The sequence below is a fragment of the Antechinus flavipes genome, chromosome 2, assembly GCF_016432865.1.
Source record: "Antechinus flavipes isolate AdamAnt ecotype Samford, QLD, Australia chromosome 2, AdamAnt_v2, whole genome shotgun sequence".
In the NCBI taxonomy this organism is placed as follows: Eukaryota; Metazoa; Chordata; class Mammalia; order Dasyuromorphia; family Dasyuridae; genus Antechinus; species Antechinus flavipes.
This window is the reverse complement of record NC_067399.1, coordinates 500,191,021-500,216,211: the sequence shown is the minus strand read 5'-3', so window position 1 is coordinate 500,216,211 and position 25,191 is coordinate 500,191,021. Positions and strand designations below refer to the sequence as shown.

At 38.1% G+C, this 25,191-nt stretch overlaps 1 long non-coding RNA gene across 1 annotated transcript in view; it reads left to right on the top strand.

The window, feature by feature from the left end:
* LOC127550883 (uncharacterized) overlaps nucleotides 1-25,191 on the top strand; it is a 43,613-nt gene that overhangs the window by 7,684 nt on the left and 10,738 nt on the right. The window contains exon 2 of the long non-coding RNA XR_007950956.1: nucleotides 2,844-2,919. This is a non-coding gene — a long non-coding RNA (uncharacterized LOC127550883). The remainder of the gene's footprint in view (nucleotides 1-2,843; nucleotides 2,920-25,191) is intronic.

Sequence of the window (25,191 nt, the reverse complement as noted above, 5' to 3'; positions counted from 1 at the left end):
AATAAATATTTGTTAATTGAATTTGTCCAGGTGCCTTATTATCTTTCCTATGACAGAAAAGAACTGTGTCTCATGCTTCTTTATACTCCTCTCCTCCATCATGTATCTTGTATGGGTAGGCCCTCAATAAATATTTGTCCAGTGAGCAAGCATCTATCTGAATATACTAGATTTCTACTAAAGAAGTTCAGGGATTCCAAGCAAAGCTGTTTCTACCACCACATTGCTAAGCCTCCTTCCTCTTGCCAGCCAGTCATGTACCTCTCAACTCATTCTACTGAACCTGGCGCCATCCCCCCAGGTTTGCACACCCACACAGACCTGCAGCCTCAACTGGTTCCAGAAGCCAGCTTGAAAGCCTGTTCACTCCTCTAGGCAAAATCCCTCTTCTCAACCCCAACAGCACGTGGAAAACCATTCCAGCACATTTGGCTTTCAATGTATTTTTGGTTTCCAGCAACAAATAAAAATAGTTTCAAGGACATGCATGGGGGAAGGGAGAAGAGAGAGACCTAGTCCTGTGAGGTACCAGAATAAAAAGCAAAAACTGTGTGTGCACAATTCCCCTTTTTCTCCCATTCTCTCCAAAGGGACCATTCTGATTGGTTGACTTAGCATTCAAACCTGATTTTGGTAATGCTCTACCTCTAGAGCAAGTCATATACTTAGATTTCTAAAACTAATTGTATCTAAAGCTAATTGTAAAAGTAGATAAGCAAATGCCTGGATGATGCTAAATGTTATATTCTGCCCAAAAATGCCTTATTTCCTGAAAACATGCCTAGATCTCAACATTAATGATTTATTTCACTGAATCACAAAATTTGAGAGCAATTTTAGCAGTCGTCTAATCCAACTGATAAGCAAAAGGAATCCCCACTACACCATACCCAGCCAGTAGTCATCCCATTCAAAGAGCTTCTAAGGAAGAGAAACCCACCAACTTTCAAAGTAGCCTATTCCAATTTAGGAATGGACCCATTTCTTTGGCTCTTGAAAGTTAGTCTCATCCCTTCAGCTAAAAGGAATTCTACCTCAAAATTTGTATAGCACATAAAATGAATCTCTCTTTTGTTTTTACCACACTATACTGAATCTAACTTGTATTTATATGTGATAATCCCTTCCTCTTCCCCACCCCACATTTGATTATAAGTTTCTTGAAGGCAAGAACTCTTCACCTTTTTCATATTTGTATCTGCATACTGTAGTGGTTAACAGGCTGCATTATAGCAAACTGTATGTGAGAGACATCATGATAGACATGTAAGTTCAAAAAAGGAAGCAGGTTAGTGATATATTGAGAGTGAGGAATAAATATATAATAGTACCTACCTCCTAGGGTTGCTAATATCAGTAATCAGATAATATCAATAAAACATTTTGCAAACCTTAAAGCGATATATAAATGATAACCTATTTTTTATTGTTGTTTTTCATAAGAGAGCAAAAAGAAGTTCAGAAAGAGACAGACAATCAAGTCAGTATTGGAACTACTAAGTTGAATTTAATATATATTTTTAAAAATCCAGACTCTGCATAATAGATATTCAGAGTGTCATCTGCAGTCTTCTTTTTCTGTTCTTTGTATAAGGAAATGTTCATGTTTGTTGATTTTTGCCAAGTTCAGAATAATAATAAAAAAAAGTTTTTGTTGGACTTTTTTTTTGAAAGAGAGTTAATGTCAACCTTGTTTTGACTACTTGTGGGCCCTGAAGGACAAATGCTGATGATGAAGGGTAGTGTTGAGGAGCTGAATAGGGAGAAGAGCTATAGAGGGATGAAGAAGTTGGGTTAAAAAACTTCCAGACCTTGCCAGTTTTGCAGAGGGTCAGCTCCGACAGATCACAAGGGGGTCCAACCCACCTGTTTATCATTGATCCCCAAGGAATAAATATATATCAAATAGCCACTAGGGACATTTGTGGGAGAGGATGCTCCCTCAAACATAAGAATCTTGACTAAGTATTATAGCAAAGAGAACGTAAAAGTTATTCCAACTCTTAATCATTTCTCTATAGTTCAGCACCCAAGGTCATAGCAGAGTAGGGACCAGTGAGGGGAATAGCTGCCAAGGTTCCTCCCCATTCCACCACAAATGATCTCTCTCTTCATAAGAGAGAAAAGGCTGGACAGAGATGATCCAAGGGAAAACTTCCTTATCATAGCTCTTTGATTGCTGGCCAGAGTGAATAGGAACTGAAAGAATCCATTCCAAAGGTCACGCTTTTCTCTCAGAAACTTCTTTTCAGCCTCCTGGCTATGGCAAATGACTGCTAGTAGAGTTCTCTTCATCACTGCCCCTTTTGCCCCATTTTTTCAGCCAAATATGGTATGAACAGGATACAGAACTTGGAGTCAAAAGATCCCACTTCAAATTATAGTTGAGGATAAGAGTTGTATTATTCTGAACAAGTCATTTGACCTCAGTTCTCTCTTCTATAAAATGAGAATACCTGGAATAAGTTAACCCTCCCAACTCAAATGCTGTTCCATGAATTTTTTTATTTTAATTTTTTTTTTGCCACCTAGATCATTGAATGTGAATTTGTATTTCTACAGAACAACTAAAGAAAACTATATATGCATCATTTTGTACATATACAAAAGACTATAACATTTGCCATGTGCAAAACAATATGCTAGATGCTGGAAGAGATACAGAGTGGAGATAAGACATTGAACCTTCTCTCAAAGAATTTGTAGTCTCTTAAGGGGATAGGACACCAATTCAAGTGGCTATAATACACAGTATTGCAATACTGAGATCAAAGGACCTCAGAGCTGGAGCTAAAAGCAACTTCAGAAACCATCTAATCTAACCCCTTCTTTTTACATATGAGGAAATGAAGGCCTTCGTGTGTCATGACAACTAGGGAAGCTGTGGAAGCCTGGCAAGAACCCTGAAACATTGGTAAAGTAAGCTGTGCTGATAGCATTATTTGAATTACTATCTCAGTCAGTGCAATAACTTCTCCTAAGTGTAAAAGAATTAGATAAGGTAGCCAAGGTTGCAGGTTGGCCCTATTAGAAACCATTGTGATGATCATCTTGGCAGAATATATGGCATTCCATCACATTCTGTTCCCCTCAAAAAAAGGCAATATTGTCCCCAAAAAATCAGAAATACCCCATCTCCTGGAAATGCATTAGTGCAGACAGTGCTGATCACCAATATAGACAAACCCCAAGTGAGCAAGAATATTTTCTTTATGTTCCAGAGCTATATCATAATAAAATTAGAAATAGATATCATGCGTTTTATTCCATCTTTTTTATCAATAGTAATCTTAACTCCAAGTCTACCACAACTTACTGCTGATCACTGCAGGGCAATCATATGTAAAAAATGACTTCATTCTTGAGCCTAGATTAGATGAAATAAAAGATGAAATTGAAGACCTACTAAAATCTAGAGATAAAAAGGTTGAAGAATCTGATGTCATTGAAAATCCATACTTAATACAAACTTCAACAATTATACATAATGATGATGATGATGACAGCTTCCATGTATAAAGCACTTTCATACTTACAAAGTAATTTATATGTGTTCTCTCATCAATACAACAACCCCATATGGTAGGAAATAAAAGCTTTATTCTACCCCTTTTACAGATGAATATACCAAAACTCAGAGAAACAAATTGACTTGCCTATGGTAAGGGGTGGGAGGGGAGAAGGGAAGTAGGAATCCAGAACTAGTACTGACTCCCAAGTCTAAGGACTCTTCCACCACATGCTCAAATTTCCCTTCTCAAAGACACTTGCCCAGTCAGTCATTAGCTGAGGTAAGCCTAGAACTCAGATTAGAGGCCTAGGGCTCTTTCTACTCCATCATGCTCTGCTCCCTTCCTAAAGTCTCCAAAATATATTTGTTTCCCTGTTTAAATTTCCCTCACCTCAGTTCCATAAATATTCTGTAGGCGCTCAATCCAAACACAAAGTGGTCCTTCAGAAGCAGAGCAACAAGACCTGGAGATAGCCACTGGACACCTATTTCTGGCTGCAGCTTGGTCTAAGTAAAAAAAATTGGCCTTGAGCTGTTCCCTTCCTGGGCAGTCCACTCAGGCATCAGGAGCCTAGCCCCAGCACAGCCCTCAATGGCATCATTGTTGGTGCTTGGAACTCAGCTGCAGGAGCCTGGCTCCTTGACATGCCAGAGGGTTTGGGGTCAAGAGCAAAATGGGGACACTAGCCACCAGGGCTGGATGGCTGTTGGGGGTGGGAGCCAGGCAATAGGGAACCAAATGGATACAAGGCCCGACATTTAGAAGGCAGGAAAGAAGGCATAGAAGAACATTCTGAGGGCAAAGTATACACTCTGCCTAAGGGAGGTACACACCTAACACAACTCACATACACAACAAAACCCATGCAAAAGAAACATCTCTGCTTTTTCTCTCCAGAGGATGACACACAGAAGTGTGCAGTGGGAAGTGAAATAGGCCTGCTCTGCTTAAAATGAAATCATCTTCTCTTCATAAGATTATAGAATTTAGAGCTGGACCATCAGGGTGACCTAGTCCAACAAACTCACCCTACCTCCCACCAGTACTGAGAGAAAATTTAGGGGAGTCAGGTCTATTCATCTATTCATTCATTCAAGAAATATTTACTGATTTGTGAGGTATAAAGGCTAGGAAAAAAAACATACTTTATTCAGTAAAACAAAAGTATCTGAAGTGACTATGACATTCACGGCTCCTGATTAGGAACCATAAAGAATTCGAAGATCAATAAGCTTTGTAGTGGGGCTCCCAGTCTACAATTAATAAATGGTCAAAGAAGCAACATGGAAAGTGAGAAGACCTGAGTTGTTTTTGTTTTTGTTGTTGTTTGTTTGTTTTTTAGTTTTCAACATAATTTTTTTCATTTTGTTTGGGGTTTTTGTTTATAATAATAGTTTTTTATTTTTCAAAATGCATGCAAAGATAGTTTTCAATATTCACCCTTGGAAAACCTTGTTTTCCAAATTTTTCTCTCTCTTTCTCCCTCTTCCCCCTTCCTAGACAATAGTAATCTAATATAGGTAAAACATGTACAATTCTTCTAAACATATTTCCACATTCATCATGCTGCATATACACACAAAAAAAATCAGATCAAAATGGGAAAAATTAGAAAAAAACAAGCAAACAAACAATAACAACAACAAAAGGTGAATATACTAGGTTGTGATACACATTCAATCCCCATAGTCCTCTCTCTGGATACAGATGGCTCTCACCATCACAGGTCTATTGGAATTGGCCTGAATCCTCTCATTGTTGAAAAGATTATTCAAGTCCATCACAGTTGATCATCACATAATCTTCTTGTTGCTGTATACAATGTTCTCTTGGTTCTATTCACTTAATTGATATTAAGATAATAACTGATGTTCATTTCTCTCCAAGCCTTTCTGAAATTAGCTTGAAAAAGGTTTCTTATATAACAATAATATTCCACTACATTCATATACTACAACTTATTCAGCCATTCTTTGACTGATGGACATCCACTCATTTTCTAGTTCCTTGCCACTACAAAAAGGGCTGTCACAAACATTTTTGCACATGTGAGTTCTTTTCTCTTTTTATAATCTCTTTTGTATACAGACCCAGTAGAAATACTGCTGGATCAAAGGGAATGCAGAATTGTATAGCCCTTTGAACATAGTATCAAATTACTCGCTAGAATGTTTGGATAGTTCACAACTCCACTAACAATGCATTTTTGTCCCAGTTTTCCCACATCCCTTCCAACATTTATCATTATCTTTTCCGGTCATTTTAGCCAATCTGAGAGATGTGAAGTGGTACATTAGAATTAAGACCTCAGTTCTAATCCCATCTCGGCCATTTGCTATCTGACTTTGGGCAAGTGGATTCATTTCTTGGGACTTCAGTTTCCTCATCTGTAAAATGAGAGAGTTGAACCATGGGACCTCTGGAGTGTCTTACTGTTCTAAATTTATAATTCTATGGTGTGGTTTAAAAACACATACCTACAAATTATTGATAATAATTTTTAAAAATCATTCTATCTCAACCTCCCTCACAGTCAAAGGAATGCAAATTAAAATAAATTTGAGAGACTATCTCATGCCCATCAAATTGAGCCCCCAAAAGGGATTAAAAACTAACAGAAACAACACTGACAGACTTGTGGAAACACAGGTACTCTTATTCCTGGGGAAATTTTTTTGGAATCTTTTTGGAAAGCAACCTGGAAGCATGCAGTAAAAGTTACAAAAAGAATTTACGTTTTGGGCAGCTAGGTAAAGCAGTGGATAGAGCACCTGCCCTGAAGTCAGGAGGATCTGAGTTCAAATGTGACCTCAGACACTTACTATTTCCTATCTGTGTGATCCTGGGAAAGTCACTTAATGCCAATTGCCTCAGGAAAAAAAAATCCACATTTTGACTCATTGATTCTATTACTGGGACTATACACTGAAAGTGTCAAAAATAAAAAAAAAATTAAAAAGGTGAATATTCAAAGATTTCTACCACCGCATTATACATAATTGCAAAAAAAAAAAAATTGAAAGTAATCTTCAGTAATTGCACAACAATAGGTGAATGGTTAAATAAATTGTAGTACATTCATGTAATGGCATACAGTAATGATATTCAGACCAACAAGAAGGAGGAATCTGAAAAGACCTTTATGAAATAATACAAAATGGAAAAAAAAAAAAAGCAAAAACAGAAGAATGCAGTATACACCACTTATACTCACAGAAGAGAAATATTGATTGAGAACAAAGGGACAAAGAATTTTGACAGGACTTAAATAATTAAAAGCTTATGATACTTATACATTAATGTGAATTAATTTGAATATGAATAGTTACTAAGTTTGATTGATGTATTAGTCTTCAATAATGTTTAAGACATTTAATAAACATAAAAAGATGAAAAGGACAAGGATTCTGCCTGCCAGAAGCTTATACTCTAATCAAGGAAGATAGAATATATATATTATGTAGAATGTGATAAGTGCAGAAACAGAAATGTCATATGTGTTTGGGAAACTGGAAATATTACTTCTTTCTATGGAAAGAATGCTCTATGAAAGTCATCTTTTGATGGATATCTGCAACAAAGAAACCACCCAAAGATTATGCCAAAATTGTAGACACAAGTCCAATGACATATCCCCCATCTGTCATCCAAAAATCAGTCTTGCTAAACCTGGAGAGGCTCATGAACAGGTCACATATGGGGTGACGAATTTTTTTGACCTCCACTAAATCATGAGTCTGAATGGAGACAAAGGAAATGCTCACAATGACAAAATCATAGTCCATGGGGAGTTGAAATTGAAGTAAGGAGATTAAAAATGGAGTATGGGTGAAGAGAAGAGGTTACAAAAAATGGGGCTTGCAGCAGATATTAGAGAGAATAGGGAAAATCTGGAAAACCAGAAAGGTGGGAGGGACATCATTATAGAATCTATAGAAGCAGATATGAAAAAACTCCAAAATTGGGCAAGCCTCCTTTCCTTTTGTTCATGGGCTCTTAAAAACAAAAGACTGAACTTTCAGGACATATGTGAGAGTTTAACATGATTTACAAAATTATTCTGGTTGATAACTAATATATAATGAATGAATCATCATCCTCCTTTTTTTTCCCCAGTGATAAAGTCAATGTTGATAGTAACCAGAGTCCTAGACCCTGGGCCCTGAGGCCAAAAAGACATAAGTTCAAATTCTACTTCCAGTTCTCTGAGCCTTAGTTTTCTCATCTATAAAATGGGGATAATAATAATAATAATACCCATAGAACCTACTTCAAAGAATTGTCAAGTGAAATAAAAAGCACTCTGTAAAACTTAAAGTGCTATGTGAATGTCAATTATTATTAACTCCCTAAAATCTAGTTCATATTCTACCTGCAAACTATCATTTTCCAACATTCAGATTCCTGAGTCATATTTTCCTTATTGCAAAAATATATCTTGATAATTTAAACGCACATTAAGAAGGCTGAAGAACTAAATAGAAGGAACAGGGTGCTGGTTAGCTACAACCAAGTCAAGCTATCAAATACCTTTAGAGCAGTTCTCTCTGGAAATGACCTGAAATAGTCACTCCACGTTCATTGAATCAGAGTACCCATTTTTTCTGTCTGAGCTGGAACCAGCTCTGCAGCTTTTAACAGTGCAATGAACCAGACTAAGAGAGTTGAAAGTCCATTAGTTCTCTGGGGCCAAAGGAAAATTCTTGCCAGCCCCTCCAACACAAATAGCCCCTGGAAGATCAGTGGAGTCCAAACTTCACTAAAAAGATCTCAAGTCCAAAATATGCCCTCTATTAGCCAGAGAGGAAAGGGGCCAGAGTTTTCTTGGACTTAAAACATCCCAGACACAGGCAGACAGAGCCCAGCAGCAGTCTTATCAAGATAATTTTGTAAACACAGTGCCAACACATAGCTCATAACAATTCTCAATGGTACCAAATGTTCAATATATTGTTCCATAAGAACTCCATGGTATTGTGACTGGACTCCCAAGAAAATTTGGCCACCCAATCCAGCACCCAGAGTCTCTCAGGGGACTGATCCAATAAACTCCATAATATTGGTGCCTTCTGAAAGTGAACCCAGGTTTCAATCCATTTCCTGTGAATTTTACAATAGCTCCATATCTTTTCCATGGCCCTGCTCTCAGAGAGAGAGAGAGGTTGGAAAGGAGGGGAAAAGTAATTCCTCAGAAAAATCCTTCTGGGCTTTCCAACTACTCTTACATTTACCTTGATGATTTATAAAAAGATAGGTGTCTTTCCTCCCCATTACCAAGGCAGAAGAACCAAGTGTATCCTCCTTGCCCAAGGCAATATCTATTCTACCTACTACAGGGCAAAGTCAGAGACCAGGCATATTTACAATGAATATTTTCTGAAGTTCAAATGGTATGAACATTCATTCATTTATTCAATGCGCATTGATTAGGCACCTGTTGTGTGCTAAGCACTATGACAGCACTTGGGAAATAAAGGCAAAAATGAGAAAGCCACTACTCTCAAGAAGTTTATATGCTATTAAGGGGAATAACATTAATAAGAATATTTGTTGTAATTTGTCAGATTTGTTACCAGACAAATAAATTCAAAATATGTAAGTAGTAGATACAAAATAAAATAGAGGGGAAGGAATAAAACAACTTGGGGGGTTCAAAAAAGACCTCACAGAGGAAATTCTTGAGCTGGACTTGAACCCAGTATCTAGTGGAAAAGTACAATTTCCATTTCAATCCAATTTGAGATTTTTTTTTTTTTTGGTTGTTGCTGTTATGTTCTTGCATCAAACAGCAAGACTGTTTAGTTAGTGTGTGGACTATACAGGAGGTGACTCCAATAGAAAAATGTGAATTTCCAACATTCTGCAGCAACAGAAAAGACTCAACCAACTAACCAGGATATCTGTTTAGTACCTACCATGTGTTTCATAAGTACTACCTGATTATCCTTACAAAGGAGCCATGAAGGAGGATTCATGGGACTCTGGTTCATGCACTGAGCACCTAGGATGAAATCTCTCCACATGACAAAGCTAAAGAGTTTGCTTCCAAGAGAATCATGATGATAGCTATTGAAAAGGCCTTGAAGAGTCTAAGGAGCATGCAGAAACATCTTGTAACTGATTCCAGTCAGATAACCACAGTAGTAGAGTGTCTTTTCTTTGACTGTGAAGATATTCAAAAAGGTCCATCAACCTCCATCATGGTGTTGATGGCTCCATCAACATCAGCTATTTTCATCTTTGCCTCATTTGCTCTTAGGGAATCTTTCACTTAAATCATATGGTGACACCTTTTCCCATTTTGAAGTTAGATGGCCTAGTCCTTGGCTATTGTGTTTGTCCTTTTCCATTCTAAGAAAAAAAGAAAAAACCTCTATGACCTTGCAAGTCTGAAAGGTCCAGAGGGACCCCAGCCCAGCAGTAGCTGAGACAAGTACTTGAGATGAAGCACCTCCAAAGGGAGGTGAATTCGGGGACCATTGTTGTGTAGGAAATGAGCTAAGTTATGAGTTTTCTCCTTTCAGAGTCCTAAGTAAAACAAGAGAAAATATTCCCCCAACATATTGGGGGAAATGTACTCTGTTTTTGCTATATCTATGAAGTATATGTCCATTTGGGGAAATCATTGACATGAAGTGGTTAAGAAGAACTGGGTCCTGGTCACTGCCCCCTCAAAATTAGGAGAAACACAGTAAAGAAAAAACCCTGCAACCTCTCAGAGTACCTGACAACCTTGAGGAAGAGGTAGAATAGCCCTGTTCTTCAGGACTGAGCCAGAGCATTCTCATTAAAATGGAGTATGGTTACAAAAAGGGAAATAAGACTAGAGAAATGACACAGTTGGCCCAGAGTCTTGCCAAAATTAAGGGATAAAACCAAGAATAGCTCCTAGTCCCAAAGATATCAAGAATATAAAGTAAAACAAAGTACAATCATATATGGTTATGGATTTGATGATCTCTTCATATATATTACCTCTGCCAGTGCAAATTGAAACCATTTATACACTTTTCTTCCTATGTGATTCTTGCCCATGCCCATGTTATACAAATTCCATATTCTATATTCTTAGGGATTCTCTATAATAATGAATGATCTGGTGTTGAATAAAGCTAGACCTTAGAATAAAAGCTTGTTCACACTCAGTGTCTTTATAAGGCTTTCTCCAGTATAAATTTGTAATGATAAATAGACCAAGCATTGTCCCGGTTAAAAAGACAAAAACAAAATCTCTCACTACAAGAAACTCACTCACATTCAAGTTGGGAGGGAAATAATCAAAGAATCATGTAACTAGGTTATCTCTGTGGTTATATCTATCAAGAAATCTTGTGTGATCTTGACATAGTTTAGTTTAGTCTCATTGAAAAGGAATCTTTAAGGCTACACTTAAATCTGCCAAGTCAAATGATTTATTGTCATCAATAAACAATGAACCCAGCAGGATCTTTCAGTTCAGTCAGTTATAGGACTGGGGAGATGCAGTCCGCTGGAGAAAATCAACTAGTAAAAAAAAGCCCATGTGTTTCCTTTCTCACATTTTCACTGAGGATAGCTTCACTATGTACATAGAATATGTCCATGAAGATTTCTTACAGATAAGAAAGTATATTTATTGGTTAATAATTGCTGGTATCTTCTTGTCCATCCTTTTTTGTGTCTACTTTATGTGACTTTTTCTATTCTCTAGTTATCTTCTTTCCACTGAGGTGTCTTGAAAATCACTGCATGAGTATTTATAACTTTATATTGTTTTCAGCACAAATATCTTCTTTTGTATATCAAGCAAGCTGCAACTATTCTTCCTGATGTTATCTTCTCAATTGCTATTTCCACTTCCTCAAAGTGGTAATTTCAGGGGCAACTAGTTGGTGTAGTGGATAGAGCACCAGCCCTGAGTTCAAATCTGGCCTCAGACACTTAGCACTTCTAGCTGTGTGACCTTGGGCAAGTCACTTAACCCCAACTGCCTCAGCAAAAAAAAAAAAAAAGAAAAAAAGTGGTAGCTCCACTGTAACCAATGATGTTACCAGAACATTATAGAAATGCTGACAAATCTGTTCCATTTTGCATCAATTTGTTGCATTCTTTCTAATTTCATCTACAAATCTTCTGAGAAATATACAGTTTAATTTAATTTAATGCCGAGATCTTTTGCCAAATGGAAAGATGTGGCAGTCAAAGAAACTCCCATAGAGAGTATATACTTATTTGCAAAATATTACAGAGAAAGATTACAGAAGATTATAAGCATTATCTCATGAAATCACAACAAAAAGCATGGAACACGGAGAGCAAAATGAACCTTCAATCCAATTGGGAAGCAAATTAAACTTACAAAATGTCACTTTATTAATTAAAGATTTATTTCAATTGAGCAAGAATGTCTACTACATATAACTAGGGTCAACTGGCGAAGGAATAGAGAGTTGGTTCTAGAGACAGGAATACCTGAGTTCAAATCTAGCCTAAGACACTTATAGCTGCTTGACCTTAGTCAAGTCACTCAACTTCCATTTGCCTTTTTTAAAAAAATCCTGTCCTGGATCATTGTCTTGTTGTGGCAGAGGGGCTTACATAGCTCAGTGAAATTATGAGCTATGTCATGCAGGATTACATAAACTTTGACCAAAAAAAAAAGGGCGGGGGAAAGGGAGGTAAGCTAATGAAGAAAGAAATAGGAAGTTACTCTAGTATTTGTGTCAAGAAAACCCTACAACAAAAATATTCTACAGAGTCACAAAGAGTCATCTGAACAACAACCAAAATGTGTAAGGCATTGTCCTAGGCACTAAGAATACAAAAAAATAATAAATTCCCTACTCTCAATTCTTCTTCTGAATCTTCTGTATCTATGCCTTTACACAGGTTGCCTTCCATCACTGGAGTGCTCTTTCTCATCATCCCTGACTCTTCAAATCCCTTCAAAGCTCAGTTCAAGCAGCATTTCATATATGAATCTTGCCTGATCCCTTTAATTGTTAGTGCTTCCTCAAATCATTGTGCATTTCTTTTGCACACAGTCTATATTTAGTTATCCATGAAATATTTTATCTTCTTAGCGTAATATAAGCTCCTTGAAGGCAGAAACTGTATCATTTTCATATTTGCATCCCCAGTGCCTAACAAAGAGTAAGTATACTACAAAGAAAAAGATTGATGATCTATTGATTGATAGGGAGTATATGTCCTATACAAATAAGTTGAAATGTGAGTTCTCGTTAGAGAAATAGAAACAAAGCTTTCTCACAAAAATTGATGAGGAAAAGAATGCTTTCATCTGGCAGGATCAGACAAGTCTCCTTGGAAGACATGTAACCTAAACCAAGTTTTGAAGGAAGAGAAGGATTCAGGGAAAAGAGATAAGGAAAAAGTGTATTCCAGCAATAGAAGACAATCTGTACAAATGTGATGATGAATGAAGAGGACAAGATAAAGTCAATCAATACAATTTAACTGGAACTTAAAAGGGAATCATGTAAAATAAGGCTTAAAAGGTAAATTGAAGCCAGATTGTTTATGCAGGATGTTAAGTGAATAAGCATATAGTAAGTGCTAGACTAAGTTTGTATTTAATTCTATAGGCAATAAAGAGCCAGTGTTTTTCAATAAGGAGAAATATTTAATCAGACCTGCAAATTAGGAAGACTATTTTGGCAGCTATGTGAAGACTAGATTGGAGAGAAAGAAACCTGGAAACACTTAGCAAGTGAATATATGTAGGCTTATGGTCAGATAAAGAGAAAAATCAAAATGAGCCAATTTTTCTAGCCTGGTTAACTAGAAAAATAATGCTATTATCAACCAAAACAAAAAAGTTGGGAAGAAGGGCAAATTTAGCAAATTTAGAGATAGAGTCATAACCAGGATAATGTGACTGGAGCATTGTTCCAAGAACCAAAAATTAGAATGTTCTGAATAACATTCATACTCCAACAGAAATAGCAAGAATAACTAACTATAATAAGATGATATCAAACACTTTCTCCTAGGACATCCTCCCAAGCCCAGTCCAATCCTGCCTTCTTTCCTTCCCTGCCTCCCCACGAGGGACTTCATGGTATTTCAGCGTGATTAACTATAACAGTCTATGTCCCATCTCTGTCCATCCCTGCATAGGACTTTGTGATCAAAGTCTTTCTAAGATCTTTCTTCAAGACTTCATTTGAATTTGTCTTAAAATGTTGAGTTGAGGGCACCTTTCATACTTATTGCACTAAGTAACAAAATTTATAGTCAGGGCTCTATTGAGAGGAGAAAAAAAGGAACTCCATTCTGTGTAAGTTGAATTTAAAATATCAGTGGAACATGTATGTACCCCAAAAAATTATTTTAAAAGGTTCATTTGTACCAATCCGAGATAATATTAACTACTACTGGGAAATAGATTTTGTATAATATAGATAAATAAGTTTTCCTTGAGTTCAGAGTTCTTTCTATCTTTGTATTCCCAGCACTTAGCACGGTATCTCGCTAATATTAAGCCTTTTAAAAAATAGTTGTTGATTAATAGATTAATTTCCATTTTATTTTTCAAACTCATATTGTAAATTGAAACAAAAGTAAATGTATAGACTACAGGGGCATTCAAAAGAAGACCTGACTTTAAACATGCTTGTCAGCAACAACAAGCAAAGCATAAGAAATTTCTTATCCACCTTTCTATTCCCAATACAAGTACTGATTTGTTTGCCTAGAATTACAAAGTCAGGCCAGAAGAATGCACCTAGATCAGAAATCTCATTAGTCCTGAGGGCCACCATATAAATGAGGTAAGCAAGGCTCTAATTGGCATTTTATGGCTTAAACAGAGGAGGGGGAAAGAGAGAAAAAAGGGGTGGGAGAGAAAATGAGGTAGGAAGGGATGAAGAGGAGGGGGAAAGGAGATGAAGATAAGTGGAAAGGGGAGAAACAGGAAAAAAGAGAAGGGACTGAAGAAAGAAAGGGATGAAAGGGAAAGAGATAATGAGGAGAGAGAAAGTAAGAGAAGAAGAAAGAAGAAATGGGGAGAAAAGGGAGGGACAAGAGAGAATAAGGTAGAAAATGAGGAAAAAAGAAATTAGAAGGTAGTGAGGGAGAGGAGAGAGAGCTCTCCCACTCCTTGGCTCTGCTGACCTAGCCCACTTTAAGTGTTTGAGGACAACAAATTGAAGAAATAAATAGCCAGTACCTTCAGACACATGATCTAGTACCACAGAATACTAAGTTGACTGTCAGAGATTGGATTTTTCTCTTAGCTTTACATTGGTTATTTAAGCCATCAAGTCACCAGAGCTCCCACACGTTATCAGAGAGGAGTGGAAAGTTAACTAGCTTGGAGTCAGGACACCTGGCTTCAAATCCCATCTCTGTGGCCCTACTACCCATATAATTTTAGGTAAATCACTTAACCCTCTGGGGATCAGTTTCACCAGATGTAAAATGAGAGGAATGGACAAGCTGGCCTTTGAGATCTCTTCCAGTTCTAGAGTAATGATTCTATGATTATTGCTTAACTAGGACTCAGCCCTTGAGATTCTCTCAGATTTACTGCAGCTGTAACCAAAGAGAAAACTTCCCAGATTAAGAATTCCAGGTTATGAGTATATATAGAATATAAGACCTGGAGAAGGAAATGGCAAGCCACTCTAGTATCCTTGCCAAGAAAAACCAGAGGGTCACAGAGTGGAACACAACTGGAATAACTAAACAACAACATAAAGCAAAATAGGAGATAATCTTTCTATGCCTAAAATAGCCTCTTCTCTAAGTACCTGAGTTCTTATTAAATATATAATCAATTGAGGATGTCATTATTAGTTATACAAGCATAATAAAGTCTCATTTAAACAGCAACTTCCTTCCAAAGAAAACAAAGTAATTTAAATATGTTATTTCATTCAAGCCATATGAACTAGAATTATTTCCATTTTGCAGATGGAAAAACAAAAAGAAAGATTCCCCTGGTCACAAACAAGGTAAGAAACTGGCTAGAAATCACATAGCAAGTTTAAATCAGTAGTGGAAATGGAATTCAAGTTTCTAATACCTATCTAGTACCTTAAATCATCTCTACTTACTACCCCTTCAAGCTATTGTCCTATATCTCTCCATCCTTCCTCGGCCATATTCCTAGGAAAGGTTGTATATATTGATTGGCTCCACTTTCACTCCTTAGCCCTTTGAGATCAATCTTCCAACTGTCCCCATTCAATCTGTCCAAAGATTACAGCCATTTTTAATTGTCAAATCAAAGGGTCTTTTCTCCTGCCTCTTCTGTCTGTAGTGCTTGACAGTATGGACCATTCTCTTTTCTCTTGTTCATAATCTCTGGTTCTCTTCTACCTGTCTGACCACTCTTTCTGTCTTTCTCAGTCTCTGGATGACACTTCTTAACCATGGGTGTTAACCAAGCTCTGTTCTAGGCCATGCCCTCTTTTCATCTCTCTCCACAGTCTCTTATTCTCAATGATTCCCATGGACTTAATTATCATCTCTATGCAGATGATTTACAGATCTATATATTCAGCCCCAGTTTTTCTCCTGAGTTCCATTCCCACATTACTAGTTGTCTATTGGACATTTCAAACTGGAGAACATCTCAAATCTCACATGTCCAAAATAGAACCTAGTGTATCTTTCCATCAAAACTGACCCTTCTTCCAAATTTTCTTCTTTCTGTCACACATCCTTCAGTCTCCCAATTTTGCCACCTCTACCTCCACATCTCACATCTCCAGGGCCATCTTTACCAATACAAGCTTTCCTTTACTACAAGCCCTCATCACACCTTACCTCCATCACTGTATTCCAGTCCCTTTCCAGTGCCTTTGCCCCACCGCTGCCAAAGTGATTTTCCTGAAACACCATGTCACTCAATCAGTTCCAATGACTCCCTGTGGCATCTAGGATCAAACATAAATGCCTCTGTTGTGTTTAGTTCTTTTACAAACTGGTCCCAAACTCTCTTTCTAACCCAACTCTCCCTCCTACACTCAGGGCTCCTCTCCATCCCATCCTTACTCAGGATACTCCATCTCTGTGCTTTTGCAGGGGCTGCCCTCATGCCAAGAAGGCTCTCACTTCTGTTATAGAATCAGTCACTTTCTTCCTTCAAGATGAAGTCCAAGAAGAAGCTTCTACTTGAAGCTTTTCTTGATCCCTACAAGTCCTAATGCCCTTCATGCCAAACTACTTTATTCTTGTTCAGTCCTTTCAGTTATGTCTGACTCTTCATGACCCCATTTGGGATTTCTTGGCAAAGTTACTAGAATGGTTTGTCATTTCCTTCTCCAGTTCATTTTACAGATGAGGAAACTGAGGCAAACAGGGGGAAATGACTTATCCAGAGTCACACAGCTAATATGTGACTGAGATTGGATTTGAACTCAAGAAGATGAGTCTTCCTGATTCCAAATCCAGTATTATATCCACTGCATCACCTAGCTGCACATATTTGTATTTGTATGTGTTCTCTTAATAGCATTCTATAAACAATAATGTATTGTTTCATTTTTGTATTTAGGTTACACTGTCTAGCACAGTTCTTGTCACATAGGTAGTGTTAAATAAACATTAATCGACTGAACAAAATAATAAAATCCCAAATGTTGAGACCTATATTACACTTGGAATGAAATTAATTTCTAGGCTTTAACAAGGTCTTTGAGGAGCAGCTAGGTGGTGAAGTAGATAAAGCATCAGCCCTGGAGTCAGGAGGACCTGAATTCAAATCAGACCTCAGATACTTGACACTAACTAGCTGTGTGACTTTGGCCAAGTCCCTTAACCATAATTGCTTCACCAAAATAAATAAATAAATAAGTGTGTGTGTGTGTATGTGTGTGTGTACACATATAAAAAAAAAAAAATTAAAGTAAGACCTTTCTTCCTTCCTGAGAGGGGGGAGGCCTTTGAAAGAGAGAGCTGGTACTGACTGTCAATATGCCATGTCCAGTGTTGGGGGCTTTGTATTCTTACATGGGAATTGCCTCTCAGTTCCTTCTGTGACCTTTTTCCTGACCTTTCCAGCACTTTGGAGGCCATTTTGTCAGTGGACATGCCTTCAAGTGTTTGCTGAGGAAAATTCTGAATTGCCATTTTTGTTCTACCTCATACCTTCTATTACTAGTTCAATTGACAACAGTGTTACAGGCCTTGAAGGCAGTTTGGCTGGGACAGCTAGGGGTTGGAGAGAAGATGTGGAAATGGGATCTAGAAGCTGAAACTACCTGTGGAGCAGTCCCAGGGTTTCTCGTTAATCAAAAGGTCCCTCTGTGGATATGGAGTCAGACGGAAGCTTTTCATCCCCTTGTTTGGACTTTGCAAAATTTGGTGTTGATGCACTTATAAAGAGGATGATTGTAAGCATATTTTCCCCTAAGGTGTGTTTTTGTATCTATAAACATTTGAATAAATTACCCTGATATGGGGGAAAAATAAGACTTTGGAAGGTTTGCTGATGACACATAAAGTCATCCAGATTCAGAGGGGAGATTACTAAGAATCTGTCCATGCTAGCCGAAGTGCCCCTCTCCCTTAATCCTGAGGGAGGAATGGAAGAGGACATCCCACATGTACTGAATCCCAACCAATTTCTTGGAGTCTCTGTGAGAGGATTCACTGTCAGTGGCAACTGGGAATAGAAAAGGCTTTTGTCCATATCTTAAGGAGGTATGACTAGGAGGGAAGAAGTGAACATTTTGTGGGTTGTGATATTAAGAGGAGCTGAGGAAAGTGAGCCAGTGCATATAAATCCTAGCACATCTTTCCAGGATTCTAGCTCTGCAAAGAACTTGCTGAGAAATATTGGGCAGGTCCCTTTACCTCTTGGGCCCTGGTTCCTCATTTGAGGAACAGGAACTAGGTAGTATAGGAAACCATGTGACTCTGGGTCAGTTATTGAATTTCACAATGTCCCATCTATAAAATGGGCTTAATAACAATACCTCCCTCCCTCACCAGGTTGTAGTGAGGATCAAATGAGTTAATATATGTAAAGCACTTTGCAAATCTTGCAACATTATGTAAATGCTAGCTGTTATTATTATTATTATTATTATTTGTAAAAATGAAGGCGTTCTGGACAATCACTGAGGTGTCTTTCAACTCTAACATTTGATGATTCGCTGATGAGTGGGATTTCAGCAGGTGATGATAGGGAGTGGAGTGTGCTAATGAGGGAGAAGAGAATGAGCAGTCTGGGAGTGAGGAAATTAAGGGATGTGTGAAAAGAATGAAGAGTAGTTCAATTTAACTGGAATGTGGAGTAGAGGCAAAATAGGAGGAGCTGATACTGGAAAAGTATATTGGAGACAGCCTTCATGGCCTGTGTCTTAGATGTCTCTGCAAATCAAAATCTAGCACCATGAGCCATACATAGTCCGTGCTCAATCAATGTTTGTTGATGATAATGTCAGATGCCAGCCTTTCTCTAAGGCAAGTTTCTCTTTTCCATTCAAACAGAGAAAATAGCAACCTAAATTTCACCTGTATGCAAGAGAAAGGATAATGGGGACAGAGGAAAGCCAGTCTGCCTCCATCTTTCTGGCCTTTCACACCTTTGATCTGTGGATCCCAAACAGTAATTATCATTCCTGCAAATCCATGTGGGGGTGGTGCCATCCTGGGAAACTGAGGTACCCAGAGGCAAAGACTGCACTGCCCTGAGAACACACTCCATTTCCTTCCTTTGGAATTGCTCTTCTATCCCCACCATTTCAAAATAATTAACAACTATAGCTGACACTTACATGGTACCTTTCAAGTCTACAAATCACTTTGCAACTATTTTTTCATTTGTGTTTCACAATAACTGTGAGATACTACATGTATTATTCTCCCCCATTTAATAGATGAGGAAACTGAAGCTCAGAGAGATTAATGTCACAGAAGGTATTGGAGGTGGGATTTGAGCTCCAAGTCAAGCATTCTACTTATTAAATCTAGTCCAAAACCCTCACTTTATAGATAAATATGAAATCATGTGCCAACGGGCACAAATAGTAAGGAACAGAGCTGGGATTTTAATCCAGGTCATCTGACTTAAAATCCAACTCTCTTCACCATTATCATACTGGTTCCCATCCATCTTTCAAAGCCCAGTTTAAACTCCTTCTCAACCACAAAGTCTCCTTCGATGTACCCAGCAGAATGGGATAACTCCTTCCTATAAGCTCCTTCTCATAGAATTCCGTATATCTCTTCTGGCGCACATCTCATACTGCCATACTCTTTTCATCCTTCTTGCTAAATTGTGGACCCTCCAAAGACAAAAAAAAAAAAAAGTATTAAAAAATCATTTTATCCCTGAAGTATTTGCGGAAGAGGTATTCAATAAATGTCTATTAAACTTAAAATACCTGGAATTTATTTATGCAAAAGGCATTTATTAAGCACCCAATATATACTAGCACTGTGGTGAGTGCTGGGAACATAAAAATAAAAATTAAATAGTCTCTGTCCTTGGGGAATCCACATTCCACTGAAAGGAAATGACTTAAATCTAGCTAAATAAATGCAAAATCTACAAAGTAAGTGCAAAGGAATTTTCTGGTAAAGAGAGGATACCAGCAATTGGGGGAAAAGGGAAGGGAGAGGAGGTATCAGGATAGGACTTGGGTAGGAGATAGTTTGAAGTGAACATCAAAGGCAGTTAGGGAATCTATTAGGTAAAAATTAGGAGGGAGTATATTCCAGACAATGGAGTCAGTCAGCTTAAAGGCAAGAGGGAGGAAATAAAATGCCTTCTACCGGAGACAGCACTTTGGTTGGAATGTAGACTGTATGAAGGAGAATAATATCCAATTCACCTGGAAAAGTGAACTGGAACCAAATTGTTAAGGGTTTTAAATGTCTAAGAAAAGAACCTGCATTTTATCCCAAGCACAATTAGGAGTTCCTGGAAGCCAGGGAATGACCTGGTCAGCACTGTGCTTAAGGAGCATCAGTTTGTTAACTTTGGAATAGATAAATTAAAGAGAGAAGAGATGAGGCAAGGAGATCTACTTGTAAGCTCTTGGAAGCATCCAGTCTAGAAGTGATGAAGATCTGAACTAGCATGCTGACCATTGGAAATAGAAAGAAGGGTTCAAATAAGAGAACTGTGGAAAAAGAATTGACAAGTCTTGGCAACTGATTGGCTAATGTGGGGGTAGAGTGAGGAAAAGGGAGGAATGGAGGCTGGATTTTGAGGTTGAAAACTTTAGTGGCTAAAAAGATGACTTCAACAGTCATAGAGAAGTTAAGAAAAAAGGCACATTTGGGGCAAAAGATAAGTTCTACTATGCTCAAAAAGTTATCAGACTGTGCATACCTTTTGATCCAGCAGTGTTACTACTGGGCTTATATCCCAAAGAGATACTAAAGAAGGGATAGGGACCTGTATGTGGATGAATGTTTGTGGCAGGTCTCTTTGTAGTGGCCAGAAACTGGAAACTGAGTGGATGCCCATCAATTGGAGAATGGCTGAATAAATTGTGGTATATGAGTATTATGAAATATTATTGTTCTGTAAGAAATGATCAGCAGGATGATTTCAGAAAGGCCTGGAGAGACTTACACAAACTGATGCTGAGTGAAACGAGCAGGGCCAGGAAATCATCATATACTTCTACAACAATACTATATGATGATCAATTCTGATGGACGTGGCCATCTTCAGCATTGAGATGAACCAAACTAGTTCCAATGGAGCAGTAATGAACTGAACCAGCTATGCCCAGAGAAAGAACTCTGGGAGATGACTAAGAACCATTACATTGAATTCCCAATCCCTATATTTTTGCCTGCTTGCATTTTGGATTTCCTTCACAGGTTAATTGTACAATATTTCAGAGTCTGATTCTTTTTGTACAGCAAAATAACAGTTTGGTCATGTATACTTATTGTGTATCTAATTTATACTTTAATATATTTAATATCTATTGGTCATCCTGCCATCTAGGAGAGGGGGTGGGAGGAAGGAGGGGAAAAATTGGAACAAAAGGTTTGGCAATTGTCAATGCTGTAAAATTACCCATGCATATAACTTGTAAATAAAAAGCTATTAAAAAATAAATAAATATTTTTTTTAAAAAGATAAGTTCTATTTTGGTCACATTAAATTGGAGACAGTTATAAGCTCTCAAGTTAGAGATATCAGATAATAGATAATTAATTATGTAGCTCAAGAAAGATCTCTATTGGAGATGTATATATAAAGTTTAGGAAACATCTACATAGAGATGACAACTAAACCCATTGGAGCTCATGAAATGATTGAGAGAGAGTGAAGAGAGAGAAGCCCCAGGTTAGAGCTCTGGGGTACACCCACATTTAGGAGGACATGGATGATGATACAGCAAAAAAAGGCTGGGAAGGAGTAGCCAGACAAGTCAGAGAAAAATCAAGAGCGAATTGTCTCACAAAAACCCAGGAAGGAAAGGAGGCTCAACTGTGTCAAATGCAGCAGAATGAAGAAGCTATCAAATTTTGTAATACCCATCTAGAAACAGAAATTAAGCTGCTAGTATCTCAAATCTTCCCTCAAAATAGCCCTCTCCGCCCCCCCCCCCCACCAGTATCCTGTAATACAAGGGTTCCCACAGAGGAAATATGTGCTTTCATTCTGTACCTCAGGAAGCATCCGAAAAGCACACTGCCTGAACCACACAGGAGGCAGCTCCCTGTCCCTCTGCATCTGCCCCCTCCCCAAAAGATGAGTCATTTAGACCTACTTCCTTAAGCACACTGATATTTTCTCTTTCTTGGGGTGGGGAAATCTCCATCCACTCTCAAACCTGAGAAATTGTGAGAAGACAAACTGCCAAACTCTGGTCAAGGAATCATGCAACCTCCTCAAGAGCCTTAGTCTCTTTCCTGTTCAAGCTGTAGGGCTATTCTACAATCCATGTAGGCAGAAATCTGTGGGCTGAAACTCTAAGAGGCTGAGTCATATTCTGTTCGCTCTTTCTTGCTCTTTTTCATTCCCTTTGCCTTTCCCCTTCCTTTATCTCCCTCCCCTTCTCCATCTCCTTTTCCCTTTCTCCCTTTCTCTCTCTCTCTCTTTCTCCCTCTCCCTCTCTCTCGCTTTCTCTGTCTCCCTCTTCCCTCCCTTTCTTTCCTCTCTCCCCTGTATCTCTCACTCCCTCTCTGTCTGTCTCTCTGTCTCTGTCTCTGTCTCTCTGTAAATGTCAATAACATTAGATATCCATTCACCTTCAACTCTACACACACACACACACACACACACACACACACACACACACACACACACACGCTTTTGGTGGTGCTGTTTACCTCCACTAGATCAATCAGCATTTGGAGAGAAAATAGAAACCCTTTTAGATCCAATTAATGAGAATTGGGCAAAAGAAATGTGCTTGTTTAAAATTTCTCTATCTAGGAGGCAAGCAGGGGTCCTATGATGTGAAAAGGTAGTAGGAGCTGGGCTGGGCTTGCCTGCTCTATAGCCCGGGGCCCCCTCAGCAGGTCCACAACAGGCTCCATTATGCATTGCAGGATGAGGGGAACCCAAAATTTGCTGCTGTGCTACAGCTTGATTAAACAATGTCTTCTTAGGCATGAAGGCTAAAATGAACCTTCTTTTCTCCCTCTCACTGAGAGAAAACATTACCAAATAAAATAAAATAAAGAAGGGCCTGGGGAAAAAGGTGTTTTCTCAGGTGCCCTGAGGTTGGGTAGGTGGGACCTAAGAGCCTTATTTAAAGCTGTTACAGATTAGCAGGGGAACCAGACCTGCTCGTTAAAAGGCACCAGGGTGGGACTGAAACTTCTTGGTCTTTTATCCTGAGATGATCAATTCCAGTCCTACCTCTGTCCTGGCCCCAAACTCACTTGAGCAATTAAGAGGAAAAAGGCTATTTAAACCAAAGGTATTGTTTGTCTTTATTACTGTCTTTGTAACAAAAGGGGGGAGTGGGGAAGAAAGGCGGGGCTAGGTGGAGAAAGGAGTCAGGGACTATACCTGTCTATCAGCTAAACTGAACGCACATTACCTTTGACTATCCATACGTATAACTATAGCAGGACTTATAGTCTGTGGCTCTGAAGCCTTGTCCTAAAGAGCCAGGCTGTGATGGGGTACTCTATCAAGGTGACACTATTCTCCTTATCCTCAGGTGGGCAGAGCTGGCAGCTTCCACCTGGCCACAGCCTAGGATGTCCTGCTGGACAGAGTACAAAAAGCACAGGCAGTGATCAATGTTTTCTATGTACTAGGGAACATGTTTCCAGGCTGACACTGCCAGACCTCTGAGTAGACTGCAATACCACTGGCCATGAGATTTCATTACCCAATTTACAGCCTCCAGGGCTGCTATCCACTGGTTCCATTCACATCTTTCAGCATAAACCTTACAAGCAGTTTTGTTTCCTTTCCCCAGGAGGGAAGGGTGAGGGCAGGGAGCAAAGGAGAATGGAAGAAAAAGGGCCTGCTGGCCTTTAAGCCAAATCTACCTATGCAGGTCACAATCTTCCTGTCTTCCTCAAGAAAGACCAAAGGTTTTGGTGTCCCACATGTGTAAAATATTATGGTAGGCAAAAGAGAGACAAAAATAAATGTGGTCCCTACCCTCAAGAAATGGACAACTACATCAATTGGGGAATGGCTAAATAAGTTATGGTATATGAATGTAATGAATATTATTGTTCTCTAATATAGAACATAATAAATAAAATAGAACATAAAAAAGAACAAAATAAATATTCTACAATATAGAGCATATATAGAACAATATTATTGTTCTATAATATAAATAATGAGCAGGCTGATTTCAAAAAAACCTAAAAAGACTTTCATGAACTGATGCTGAGTAAAGTGAGTAGAACCAGAACATTATATACAATATCAACTAGATTAGATAATAGTCTACAATGATAGATTTAGCTCTTCTCAGCAATATAGTAGTCCAAAACAATTCCAATAGATTTGGGATGGAAAATGCCATCTGCATCCAGAGAAAGAATTATGGGGATTGAATGCAGATAGAAGCATACTATTTTTACCTTTTATTTGTTTGTTCTTTCTTTCCTGTGGTTTTTCCCTTTTGTTCTGATTTTTTTTTTTTCACAACATGACTAACAGAAAGAAATATGTTTAAAACAATTGTATTTGTATAATCTATATCAGATTACTTGCTCTCTTGGAGAGGAAGGGAGAAAAAAAATTAAAATTCAAAATCTTACAAAAATAATGAAAACTCTCTTTACATGTAATTGGAAAAATAAAATACTATTTAGTAAAAATAAAAAAAGAAATGACCAACTAGGTGGCACAGTGGATAGAGTGCCTAGTTAAAGTCAAAAAGATTCTTTTTCCTGAGCTTCAATCTGGCCTCAGACACTTACTAACTGTGTGACTTTGGACAAGTCACTTCACCCTGCTTGCCTCAGTTTCCTCATCTGTAAAATGAGCTGAAGAAGTAAATGACAAACCCATTCCAGTATCTTTGCCAAGAAAACCCTACATGGAATCACTTAGAGTTGGACACAACTGAATAACAATAACAAACCCTCAAGAAACTTAGATATAATAAGGAAAATAAGTCATGAACAAAAATAATTTATTTCATATACATCCTTGAATGGGGCTTATTAGCTCTCTAAATTAAAATGTAAACCATCAAAGAAATATTTCTTTTTGTATCCTCCATGCCTAGCACTATGCCTGAGACATGGCAGGCCCTTAATAAATATTTGT